The 13,677-nt window shown below is 37.2% G+C and overlaps 1 long non-coding RNA gene across 1 annotated transcript in view; it reads left to right on the forward strand.

The window, feature by feature from the left end:
- LOC135224992 (uncharacterized) overlaps positions 1-13,677 on the forward strand; it is a 60,191-nt gene that overhangs the window by 32,527 nt on the left and 13,987 nt on the right. The window lies entirely within an intron of this gene.

Consider the following 13,677-nt stretch of genomic DNA (forward strand, 5'->3'; position numbering starts at 1 on the left):
AAAGAATGTCGAAGACTTAGTACGACAAGAAAATATCACAAAACATTATTTTGTTTTTATTTTAAATGAATTTAAAACGAGTATGCCTGCAGGCCTGTTACACTAGGGAACTTGTTTGGAAACAAAATAGTTTGCAAACACTTTTTACAGTATATTTGTTTTCCATCCAGGAATGGAAAACATTTAGTGTTTCTGTGTGTTTATAATATATATATAATATATATATATATATATATAATATATATATGTTATATATATATACACACACACACACACACACACACACACACACACACACACACACACACATATATATATATATATATATATATATATATATATATATATATATATACATATATACATATTTATCGTATACATGTATGTGTATAGTATATAAATACATATATATATTTAATACATATATAAACTTATACATACGTACTTCTATATTTGTATATATATTTAGGTATGTGTACATGCCTGGCTCGGTGAGATCATGCCCTTCTTGCCCTGTAAGGGGCCCACGTTCAAACAACCAGTACATAGTTAGAATGGTTCGAAAGGGTGGAGGAGGATAAATACGGTAAATCACGCAAAAAAAATGCAATAATGAATGAAATATATATGGACAGAGAGAGAGAGAGAGAGAGAGAGAGAGAGAGACAGACAGACAGACAGACAGACAGAGAGAGCTTTAATTCCTGTTATGTTATTAATCTGGCGGATATACGTACTTGAGACCTTCTTCTTTAAGAAACATGTTATCATATATCTTTTGGAAAATAATTGTTATGAAATCTTATCACAACGTATTGTTTTTAATCGTTATCACATTTTCTAAATAAAAATGCCTTAAATATTGTTGGAACTGACTATTCATATTAATATTATTCTGACGAAAATATCCTTTTTAATTAGCCTATAAAAACCACCGCTCTATTCTCTCTCTTCTCATCTCTATCTTCTCCTCTCGCTCTTCTCTCCTCTCCGCTCTCTCGTCTTCTCTCTCTGTCCTCCGTCTTATATCGCCTGATGACATTTGAATAATGGTAGATGTTTGATATGCTATTTGGATGTGGCCAAGGATCACAAAACCGTAAATGGCTACTCTACAACTTGTGCTAAGCTGTATCTATTTGTTAACTATAATTACATGTATTACCAATAATATTCGAATCTGGTCACAAAGATGTTACACACCAGGTTTTGTAGCCGTTGGTTGTATTAGTCATTAAAGCATCAACTTTGCAAGGATATTATTTTATTAATTAATCTATGCTAAGAACACGTAACTGGATATGCTAATCTAGTACTACAGGATTTGTATTTATGGCATAACTTAGTTGAGTTACCAGTATTTGAGTGTGATGGGCCACTTGGCTCCACCCCTCACAACCATCTAGACTACTTATAGAAAGTATTTCAATTCGCTATATTTCTTATGTTATAGAATATTTATAATATTATTTCCGAAACTCATTGTGAAAATAAATGATGTGAAATGAAATGCAGTGAAATGTGTGCATCAGTGCATTAATATAATGATGGTGGGGTATAAATTATGTAGGTGTTGCAAAACTGTATAACATATTTAGCCTCAAATTATTTGGGGACAGTCTTTTTAGACCTCTGGTCAGATTGGACATGTCTCAGCTTACAATCCCCCCAGCGGGCACCCCCCCCCCCCCCCACCATCGCCACCCCCTGCCTGCCCTCCCGCTCATGCTTGCTCACTCACTCTGCCTTTATTCGTGGCTTCAGCGGTAGAGTCCAACACACCTTGTTGATGTTCCCCCTCCATCAGAACAATCTCATAATAACTGAAAGACATTGAAATCCCGAACATGAGGAGGTGCGGTGATAGAAGGAAAGGTGATGGGGGACAGGCGACATTGGGCGACATTAATTTAAGTCTTGACAGGTTCGTTTATCAACATTTATAAGGTAATGATAGTAATAACTTTACAGATAGCAGTTAATATCAATGATTGTAAGTCGCCATCACGCCTGGCACATTGCGTTATAGGGTTACTGAGTTCATCTTTGTATATCTGGTTAATGCCTCACTATCATTTACGTTATGAATCCTTGTTCTCCCATGAGGTAACGTGGTACACACAGCCATGGACGAGCTGTATAACGCCAGTGGTCTTAACAGTCGTGTGTTTGCAGCCTTTGTGGAGGTTTATTTGGTAATTACGATTATCTACACTTAGGTAAGTGTTAGCCGAGGTCATTGTGTTTATCTATACGTTGGAATAACTGTTCTAACATAATGTTGTGCACTACAATCTATGATTATTATACTTATCTATGTCAACGTTTGTAGGGATTGCGCCAGCAAACAAAGGCAACTCTGTTGAGCATATACCTGAAAGGCTGCAAACACGATTGTCATGACCCCTGGCGTTATATACAGCTCGTCCATGGCTGTGTGGCAAGTTACCTCGTGTGAAAACCAGGATTCATAACGTAAACGATAGTTATACAGACATTAACCATATATACAAAGATAATCTCAGTAACCCTATAACGCTATGTGCTAGTCGTGATGGCGACTTACAATCATTGATATTAACTGCTATCAGTAAAGGTATTACTATCACTACCTTATAAATGTTGATAAGCGAACCCGTCAAAACTTTGATTATGGTCATCCAATGTCACCTGTCCCCCCATCACCTTTAACCCCCAACTTGTAATAAAATCCTTCTATCGCCGCACCTCATGTTCGGGATTTCAATGCCTTACAGTTATTATGAGATTGTTCTGCTGGATGTTTTTTGGAAGGTAAAATAATACTTGGATGACAGCATTTCATACGCCATTTATTTTCCAAATGTTTACAATTTTTCTTTACAAAAAATAAAAACGTGACTATGTAAAACACTAATGAACAGGAGATTTCGAAAGTGGTGGGTTTCTTAAACAGCTTGGAGGGGGAACATCAACAAGGTGTGTTGGACTCTACCGCTGAAGCCACGAATAAAGGCAGAGTGAGTGAGCAAGCATGAGCGGGAGGGCAGGCAGGGGGTGGCGATGGTGGTGGGGGGGGGGGGGGCGCTGGGGGGATTGTAAGCTGAGACATGTCCGATCTGACCAGGTCTAAAGACTGTCCCCAATAATTTGAGACTAAATATGTTATACAGTTTTGCAACACCTACATAATTTATACCCCACCATCATTATATTAATGCACTGATGCACACATTTCACTGCATTTCATTTCACATCATTTATTTTCACAAAGAGTTTCGGAAATAATATTATAGATATTTTATAACATAAGAAATATAGCGAATTGAAATACTTTCTATAAGTAGTCTAGATGGTTGTGAGGGGTGGAGCCAAGTGGCCCATCACACTCAAATACTGGTAACTCAACTAAGTTATGCCATAAATACAAATCCTGTAGTACTAGATTAGCATATCCAGTAACGCGTTCTTAGCATAGAATTAATTAATAAAATAATCCTCCGCAAAGTTGATGCTTTAATGACTAATACAGCCCACGGCTACAAAACCTGGTGTGTAACATCTTTGTGACCAGATTCGAATATTATTGGTAATACATATAATTATAGTTCAGTCAATCTAGTGCACAAATAGATACAGCTTAGCACAAGTTGGTAGAGTAGCCATTTACGGTTTTGTGATCCTTGGCCACATCCAAATAGCATATCAAACATCTACCATTATTCAAATGTCATCCAGGCGATATAAGACGGAGGACAGAGAGAGAGAGAGAGAGAGAGAGAGAGAGGTGCTTATAGGATAATTAAAAAGGATATTTTCGTCAGAATAAAATTAATATGAATAGTCAGTTCCAACAATATTTAAGGCATTTTTATTTAGAAAATGTGATAACGATTAAAAACAATACGTTGTGATAAGATTTCATAATAATTATTTTCCAAAAAATATATGATAACATGTTTCTTAAAGAAGAAGGTCTCAAGTACGTATATCCGCCAGATTAATAACTTAACAGGAATAAAAGCTCTCTCTCTCTGTCCATATATATTTCATTCAATATTGCATTTCTTTGCGTGAATACCGTAATTTCCCTCCTCCTCCCTTTCGAACCATTCTAACTATGTACTGGTTGTTTGAACGTGAGCCACTTTCAGGGCAAGAAGGGCATGATCTCACCGAGCCAGGCCTGGCGAGGCGACACCGCTTTTGTAACTGGCTGTACATATACATATACACACCGGCATGTTCGCATACATATCTACATGTACATATTTACATATGTAGATGTGCTGCTGTACATATTTATATGTAAATATATGCATATGTACACGTGTGCATATATGTGTGTGACACTCATTTTTCTAAATGCTTCCTCACCCATCTCTTTTTCTTTTCTCTTATCCCTTCTCGTGGGCATTAAAACTGCTAAGTAAAATACAAAGGCTACTGCACCAGCAGGCATCCTGACGACAACTGAGCTCTGGACAAGAAACATTGCTTGCAAACAGTTTCTAAGCTGTTTGCAAACTGTTTACAAGCAGTTTCCAAGAAACTGTTGGCAAACAGTTTGCAAACTTTGTTTCCAAACAATGTTTCATAGTGTGGTCAGGCCATTCGAAATGTTATTTATTTAGAAGTATGCAGGAAAATATACTGAGTAATCTAAAATAATGTGTCTAATGACAATCTTGTTTTACAATGTTCAATATATTACAGTTACCTAAAAACCTTTGAAAGCAGTCAATAATTGTTAAAAATAATTTGATTAAACTAACGAAATTCAATCATTTATATCAATACACAGTTTTTTCAATAATATACGAATGCATACAAACAAATGTTGGCACACTAACACAAGAATTATTTGGCTTATTCACTCTCATCGCCAAGAAAGAGAAAATTTGTCATCTTTGGTCCATTTGGTACTATCAACTATAAAATGTAGATGAACCTATATTTGATTTGCCACTACGCATATAGCCTGTGCCTATAAATATACATTAATGCATGTAAACCATAATGGGAACTCAAAACACGAGGACAAATGGCTATTACTGGTTGGTAGATATTTTTGCAATTTATTTTCTCTCTGTTTTTAGACTTGTGTCTGTTGAGTAAGTTGTTGTACCAATCAATTGTTGCAAAGTTCATGTTGCTGTTAGATTAAGCAGGTCTTCTGACATCACTGGCTCTTCCTATTAAGAGGTACCCTTAAATAAACCACAGTATCTTGTCTGTTTCCTAATAATTGTCCCTTTTTTAATTTTACAGAAGAGAGCGAAAGGGGGCAGTCAGTCGAGTGGGGAAAGTCAACGGTAACAGCAAGCAGCAGCCAAATGAAGGCGGGGGAGTGATACCAAATCTAGCCAGAATAGCCAAGCCTCTCTGAAAGGTAGCAGCAACAGCATGTCTGGTAGCGAGGATTTTGACAACACTGACTCCTCAACTGACATTGAGGAGACTGAAGATTCTCAGTGCACTGTTAGGAGGAAAAGCAATAAAAGTAAAATTTCCTTCTCTTCCGACTCTTGCAATGGTCTCTCGGATTATGAAGTCGCAGCCGCACTGGGAGTTTACTTCTGCTACGCCAGATTCCTCCAAGAAAAGAAAAGAGGAAGAAGAAACTTTCGACCGCCAGTAAAAATGGAGGAAAACACTTAAACAGGAAGATCAAAGTATCGGAGCGGATTCTTCAAACAACCATAAACCCCGTCATATTTTCTAGTAGCCTGGAAGGTCAGCTGGATGACAGCATTGAGGGTCATAGCAAATACCATAAATCTAAAGTAGCTTTTAAGAGTAGGCCGAGTTCCGCCAAAAGTTCTAAAGGCTAAACGTGTGAAGTCCCAAAGTAGACAGGGTACTGTTGACAGCTTTTACAGCCAACAGACTTTTACCTTCTTCTGGCTAGTGATAACCAGAGTGCTTCTGGTCAATGTCACTGAAGCTTCTTATGGGAGCTCGTGGGAAGAAGATGACGAAAAGGCAAACAAAAAACAGATACGAAAGGGGAAGATGAAAGCCAAGCAGACGATGACGTGGCCGACGAAGCTGATGCCAATGAAGAGAGCAAAGAAGAGAGGGTATGGACACGAAGGGGAGGAAAATGCAGGAACGGCGTCGAGTGAAGTGGAGGAAGAAGTCTGCAGTGAGAAAGGAACACCAAGGGAGACAGAAGAGGATGAAGTAGAGTCAGAAGTTGCCAGCCAAGAGAGTTCCAATGCAGAAACAGTCAGAGAGAGTGAGAAAAGCGAAGGAAATTCCATCACCGAAGACGTTGGTGATGATTCTGACATCGTTGGTCTGTCGTGCAGCGAGGAGGAAATTATCGAAGAAAAAGAAGATGCAGGTAAATGAACGCCTTTGAAAGACCAAAAAAAAAAAACAAAGTAAATGTACCGTGCTTCTGAACTCTAAATGTATTTTTAAAATTATAGCCGTTCATCTATAGAATGTATATATTTAATCATATTAAAAAAATTGCCAAGTAACCTCTCATGTTCAGGGCTATAAAATGTGTTGTTGCCCAGTGTAGCAACAACAATTAATTTGTTCAGAAATCACCTTCCAACGGTTACTGACTGCTATTTAAGATTTCTAAATCAAGTATTCTGACTGGAAATATAGAATAGAAAAATGAATTAAGGAAAGGTTCTTGTGCTTAACTATAGCAATAAAAAACGATGTAGACAATGCTCGGAAATAAAGTACTTTATAGACTTGTTTTTTAACTCTCTTTCTTTCTTTTTTTTTTTTACTAAGGTATGCCGTAGTCTTTTCATTGTATTTTATAAGACTGTGAAGGTAATTATATGCTCAAATTCAGTGAGAATTCTCCACAAAAAAGCAACATACTATGTTTAGGTAAAAATTGGGCCATGGGCCTACTTCATTTCTGCTATTACGATTAGTGCATTAATTTTGTTTAAGGATCACATTAAGGTACCCTTAATGGATGGATACCCTCACCTGAGTAGTAATAACAACTTTTGGGTTGTGGACGGATTCACTCATGGTGAGTAACAATATTATGCACCGTCTATTTGGGGGAATCGGGCGGGAAAGAGGTGCCATTACTTATATAGCCCATAAATTCACCGATGGTAACTTTTACACTGTCTAAGATGAGAGACTGGGCGGCTCAGGAATTTACTGTCTAAGATGAGATACTGGGCGGCTCATGAGTTTACTGTCATTACCACCACAGTATTCTAGGATGTGCAGTGCTATTGTAGTGTAAATTTTACTCGGTATCTCCTAAGTTGGATCTAGATCCAATTAACCCCTCCTTTTCAGTGCGTCTGACAGGGGGAACCCACCCTCCAAAATGTCTGTCACTGGTCATTCTATAATCAGTAGAGTCTGCAGATATATTATATATTAGTTTCATCTGGTATCTCATATATTGGATCTAGACCCAAAATCTAACGAGCAATTAGTGGTGCTTGTTAAGTAAGCCACCCATATATTTTTGGCAGATGGTCAGTTTCACAGTTTACAAGTCTACTCCTAAATACCGGTAGGGGTTACAGTCGGTATCTCGTTCGTTGTTTCTCTCAATGGTCCGGGCTGCCGGTCATAAAGAGACTTTCGAGTCTGTGGACTTTTGGGCCCTATATTTGAAGTTCTTGGGCCCTCTCCAGGCCGCTTCCCAAGCCTGGAAAGGATACTTGCCTTCCTCCAAGGAAGCAGCCTTTGTGTCGGAACCTTCCTTTTAAGGCTGCCCTCAAGGAGGCTGGCGAGCCTAGGGGGCTCTTGTGCCCCATCCTTGAAGTTCTTGGCCCCTCTACAGTCCCATCTCCTCTTTCTAGCAGGACACCTGCCTACCTCCGAGGAAGCAGCGTTTGGGTCAGACCCTACACTTCCAGGGAGGGTCTTTACCATGCTCTTTGCTTTCCTCTTAACCTGCTTTTCAAATATGACTCTTGCTCTCTCTGAAGGTTTCTAGAGGCAAAACAGCTCAATACAAGTATATATATATATATATATATATATATATATATATATATATATATATATATATATATATATATATATATATGTAAGGATTACATTGAATAAAGAATGTATGTATACATTCTGTAGTGTCATGCATGTAACGAGTAACTAGGCCAGAGACCAAGGAGGTTAGGCAGGAAAGTTTGGCGTCGCATCTCAGTGTGTGACCACCTTGGGTCAGCAATGTTAATGCTGATGTTAATAACAACAATGCCTTCTTTGGGAGAATTGTGTTGAGTCCCTGAGAAGTCGTGCCTACGTGACTGACCCAGTTACATATTGTTAATTCACTATCTGTATCTTGATCATGTTTGCTATCCTATGATTTTGTAAAACTAATTGTAAATCAGACTTCACCTTCTCCTCTTCTTAGCTTAAAGATCTATTAAACCTTCTTTGCATCTATCCACGATATAAGATAGAAGAATATATCTTATATTTTGTACTATGTGTTTCAACGACTTACCCTCCACATCAGAAAGAAGCAATTGAACGAAACTTAAAGAATATCACAGTCAATGAGACTGAGTTAAGAATGAAGGGTATTTTACCAACTGACATCTGCTTTGCACATCAAAAGAACACCCCAGTGTCTCATTGTAAATAAAATACGAGGGCACTAATATATATATATATATATATATATATATATATATATATATATATATATATATATATGTATATATATATATATATATATATATATATATATATATATATATGTGTGACAGTGGTTATAATTAATAATATATTTAATATGTTCGTTGTGACATTTCTTGGAATGTGAAGACTGTTCACTTTTAACTTCCCTTCAGAGACAGAGCTGAAGCAACGACCTGATAAAACTGATAAATGATTTCTGTGATGGCGTGATCGAAAAAGTGCATAGTTAGGCGGGTCAGTGTTCACGAGTTCATGGGTCTTTTCCAAGTGCCTTGAGCAACTGGCTGCGACCAGTAACATGGGCATTAACAAAGTGTGCATTCATATGTGCGTGTGCGCCTCTTCCTTTGATAATGGCATCCTTAGCCAAGTCTATGGGGAGACTTTCAGAGACGTCTGTGGGAGAAATGCAAGAAGCTAGGGATAGCTCTTCAAAAGTATATTTTGTTTTCTGTGTGTAATATTCTGAGTTGGAAATGGGTAAGTGTTACCTTACTTTAGCCAAAGGGGTGGCTTGTTGTCTGTTTGACATTTGTAAAGAATGTTTTAATCTTTAGCTTGTCTTTAAACTTATGTTTGCTAACGAGTGTGGTTTCTCCTGTCTTTGTAACAGACGATTCTGGCAAGGGGGGACGAGGGTCCCGGGTGGAGAGATTGGTGTGACAAATTACTGATTTAGACATTTTAAATGTTGGGGATTTAGATAAGTTAGTTAGTCTGTGAGACTTGGATTATTATCCTTCCATTGTTAAATAAACATTTATTTTATTTTTTATATAACTTTGATCTCATTTTGATTACCTGTCAGAATGGAGAGAGAGGGGTTGTCGAGAGAGAGAGGGGAGAGAGAGAGAGAGAGAGAGAGAGAGAGAGAGAGAGAGAGATTGTGTGTATCAGTTTGCCTACCGCTTGGGGTTCCATGTTTACCAAATAAAAACGAGATTCTTATCTGCGTTTACAGTTTGGTGGCGAGCGGTATAAGAGGTTTTTTTTATGCCTAGGTACACTAATGAAGAGACAGGTGACCAGTTAAACATGGAGGAGTTATGATCATGTCACAGTTTTGTTGGCTTAGCGATGGTTTTCGAATGACAAAGCCTTTTTTGGGATTGTGGAAAATTATTAAATTGTTAGATTTCAGTTACTAAGTGAGAGAAAATGAGAAAATATCCATCCGTTAACTGTAGTACTGAGCGAAGACAATTGAACTAGGGTCAGCAAATTCGCCCGTCGCGAGGTGCCTGCTGAGATGAGGACTCAGTCTGGCTTATGTGTGTGATATCGAGTGCATCCCGAGATGCCCGTGCGTGTGTTATTAGCGTGTCTTGCGCAAATTCCGGTTTTTTTTTCTCATTATGAAGTGGTGAGTGTTAAAGAACATTTTGTGATCTTGGGGAGGGTTTTTGAAAGAATTCAGTGTCATGGGACTAGTTTAAAATACCACATTTTTTTCCCCATAGTAGCAGAAAGTGACGTGTTTTCTTTATCGGCGCAGGTTTAAAAGAGATGCATTCGTCTTTGTTTAGTGTATGTGTGTGTATGTTTTTCATGCATGCGAAACTGTGCTTGGATTGCACTTTTTTGGCTTGGAGACAGAGCGGCCACTCATTTTTACGGGGTCAGCAAATTTCTGCTAACAAATGCAGAAGGACATTGCTTACTGAGGGTACTGCTACTACCTACTGGTATACCTTGGGGGGATACTCAGACACTGTTCAAGGGGGGGTGTTCTATCGCTTGACTGGGGGTTGTTTCAACGCCCGGTGGAGGGTGAAACTTTTTTTTTTATCAGTGGGGGTGAACTACTACTTTTTTTTTTCTTTGTCGGGGTGGTGAGAGACGAATTTGCCCTTGAAAATGATTTTCCAATGCCAGGAAATCAGCTGAGAATGATTAGTTGATGATGTGAGGTGCCCGTAGGGTTTTTTTTTTTAGAAAAGAGATTTTCTATCTCTTGAATGAATTGAAAAGATAATTGAAATGCATGGGATGTATGAAAGTTTTCCTTATGCTTGGGAAGGCTTAATTGTAATGGGGACACAGAGATCATTATTTTTGTTGTTGTGTAGGAGAAATTACTTTAAAATGGTGCTGAGTGGTGGTGAATGGTGGTGACCGGGGCCGGTGAGTGGTGGTGATTGGTGTCGAATGGTGTTGATTTTGGGTGTGGCAATGGTGGTGTATATGGAAAAATTGTGTTGATTGTGGGAGTTTGGTAATACTAGTGTATGCTAGGGGAATTGCACCCTTACTTGAGATCTTTGCAAGAGAATTATTACTGTGGAGAATTATTACTATTATTATTAATAATTGTTATTGTTACTTGAGATATGTCACGGGAGGGTTGCTTAAGTAGAATTATCATTACTTGAGACATATTTTACGAGAAGTTTGAGATATTTCATGGGAGATTATTTTATAATTATTACAGATAATTATATCATGGAGAATTATTACAATGAATTTTGGGAGAAGTTTTGTGGTTAATTATTTGTTGAATTTTTATGACTTTGGAGAATATTTCAGTAGTTCATGAGTGATGAATCTGGCTGAATCTTGGTGAGTTGTGATGAGTTTTGCTGAATCTTGGGGAATCTTGTGCTGAATCTTAGGTGAAAGGACAAGCATTAACATTGGTGATGTTTTTTTATACTAATACTAGTGATTTTGATGATGGCAATTCTGGTGATACTGCTGATGATGATATTTATGATACTGTTTTTTTTTTTTATTTACTAATACGTGGGTGCTGTAATGCTATCAAGGGTGGTGAAATTTTTTGTGAATATGGGAGGAACAAACAACACATTATTTTTGTTTTTCTTTTTTTATGAGTTCAGCAGATAATTGCTTGACATACGTGAGTTACGGAGGATAATTCACAATGATATTTATATGATTACGTTTTGGTTTTTTTTTATTTACTAATACGTGGGTGCTGTAATGCTATCAAGGGTGGTGAAATTTTTTGTGAATATGGGAGGAAACAACACATTATTTTGTTTTTCTTTTTTTTATGAGTTCAGCAGATAATTGCTTGACATACGTGAGTTACGGAGGATAATTCATAATTCTTTTCTCCTTTTTTGGAAGTTAGCCATCGCTGACACAAGTTTCTTTATCATGGGTGAATTTGAATTTATTTTTTCTCTCCAGTTTGTGTGAAATATTTTTTTTAATATCTTAGTTCACTGACTTAGAGTCATTGTTTGGGAACATGTTTGTTTTCAGCTGTTTGATGCTGCAGAGAGATTTATGGGAGAATTTTTGAATTTTTTTTAATACATACGTAATGGCACTACATTCTTTTTCTCTGGATATTTATGTTCCAGAAATTGTGAGTTTCTTGGACAATACATTTGTTGTATTTGTGACAATTTTGCCAGAGATAGGAAATTTGGCTAAGTTTCTAGTGGCTTATGTCGTAGTGCATGTGGAGAAGTCTTGGCTAAGACACTTTGAATTTGGTGTTTTATTATAATGAGTTGTGGCACATTGGTGATTTTTTCTAGAATTTCCTAGACATTTTTATTTGCCGATTTTTTGCCCTTTTTCAGCAGTTATACTAAGGAGAGAGTTTATAGTTTTTTACTATAACATTATTCTCTGGAGAATTGAAGGTATATTATTTGGAGTTATAATTTGAGATATAATATATTGGAGATATATTTTGGCCATTTGATGTTTGCCTATAGTGGTGAGAACTATGTTTAGTTCAATTATTTTGCAGCCATCTTTGTTGCAAATGGAGACACTTTTGAGGAGATATATGGGGCAATATTTGTGAGTGGGTCAGCTGGATGCTTTGAGTGCACATGTTTTTGGAGATGGGATTTCATTTTTTGATTATCCTGCTTAGAGATATATTTCTTGGAGCCTTGTTTTATTCCACATGGAGTTATTAGTGAAATAAAGGTAAGTATTTTTATTTGCCGAAATAGAGGTGAATATTTTTTTTATTCCTGGAGTAGTGTTTTTTTCTTATTAATATGTGGTTATTGGAGAAATAAGAGGGAATATGGTGTGGGTGTGGTTACTAATTAAATGGAGGGAATATTTTTATCACTGGAGTGGTTTTATTATTAATATGGTGAAATATATGGAGGTGGAACTGATCTTTGGCGGGTGACCTTTTTTGTGGTTATGATTTTTGTGTTTAATTTCTCTGGGAGTTTTTTTTGAGCCTAGAGAAGATTTCTGTGGTTCTTTCTTTTTGGTTTCGTGACTTTTTGGAGGCGAGTGGCATTACTGCATTGTGGTCCTATGTAGACATTGTGCATTTTTATGTTCACAAGTGTGTTATTTTTGGAGGCATATAATTGCTGAATTACGAGTCTATCGTAGCTTTTTTTATCCCGAATAGGTGATATATTTTTTTTTAATATAATTGGGCAGTGTCATGTGAGAAATACGTTTTCGAGACAGTCTCTGAACAGCTTAGTCATATCTTGGAATTAATTTTGTGAAATGTGCTTACTTTGTTTCAGTTAGACCATTTTTTTTTGAGAATCATGAGTTTCCGAACTTGCGTGTCTGACTAGACATTTTTTGTGCCGCAGTTTGAGCACACGTCCGCTGGTGGATTTTCTGCTGAAACCGCTGTGATGAGTCCGATGTGTTGATTCCTTTCCTCTGGTGGTGATTGCTCAGAGTTTTGCAATATCTGGAAATGTTGACAATAGCATTTCACGAAAGTGCATGGGTAAGAGTTTGCTTTCTGGCCGTGTCGGTCCATAAAAGTTACGATGTCAAAAATGCCATAAATATACATTGGGCATTTCTTGGATAAAAACGCAGGATTATGTATATTATGCATATATTATGTGTTTTGTGATGGTGGAATCTACTTGTGATTATCTTTTTTTAATTTTTCTTCCTTTTCCTACGAGAGATGTAATTGGGGGATTTAGCTTTAAATAGCATTTCTTTTTGGACGGGTGATGTAATTTATCGGGAGTTGTAATTTACATAAATGGGTGTTTGACATTAAGTCTCATTGTAATTAATTATATGAGCAGTAAAGGGGTTTTTGCTGTT

Source organism: Macrobrachium nipponense, chromosome 12 (genome assembly GCF_015104395.2).
Source record: "Macrobrachium nipponense isolate FS-2020 chromosome 12, ASM1510439v2, whole genome shotgun sequence".
In the NCBI taxonomy this organism is placed as follows: domain Eukaryota; kingdom Metazoa; phylum Arthropoda; class Malacostraca; order Decapoda; family Palaemonidae; genus Macrobrachium; species Macrobrachium nipponense.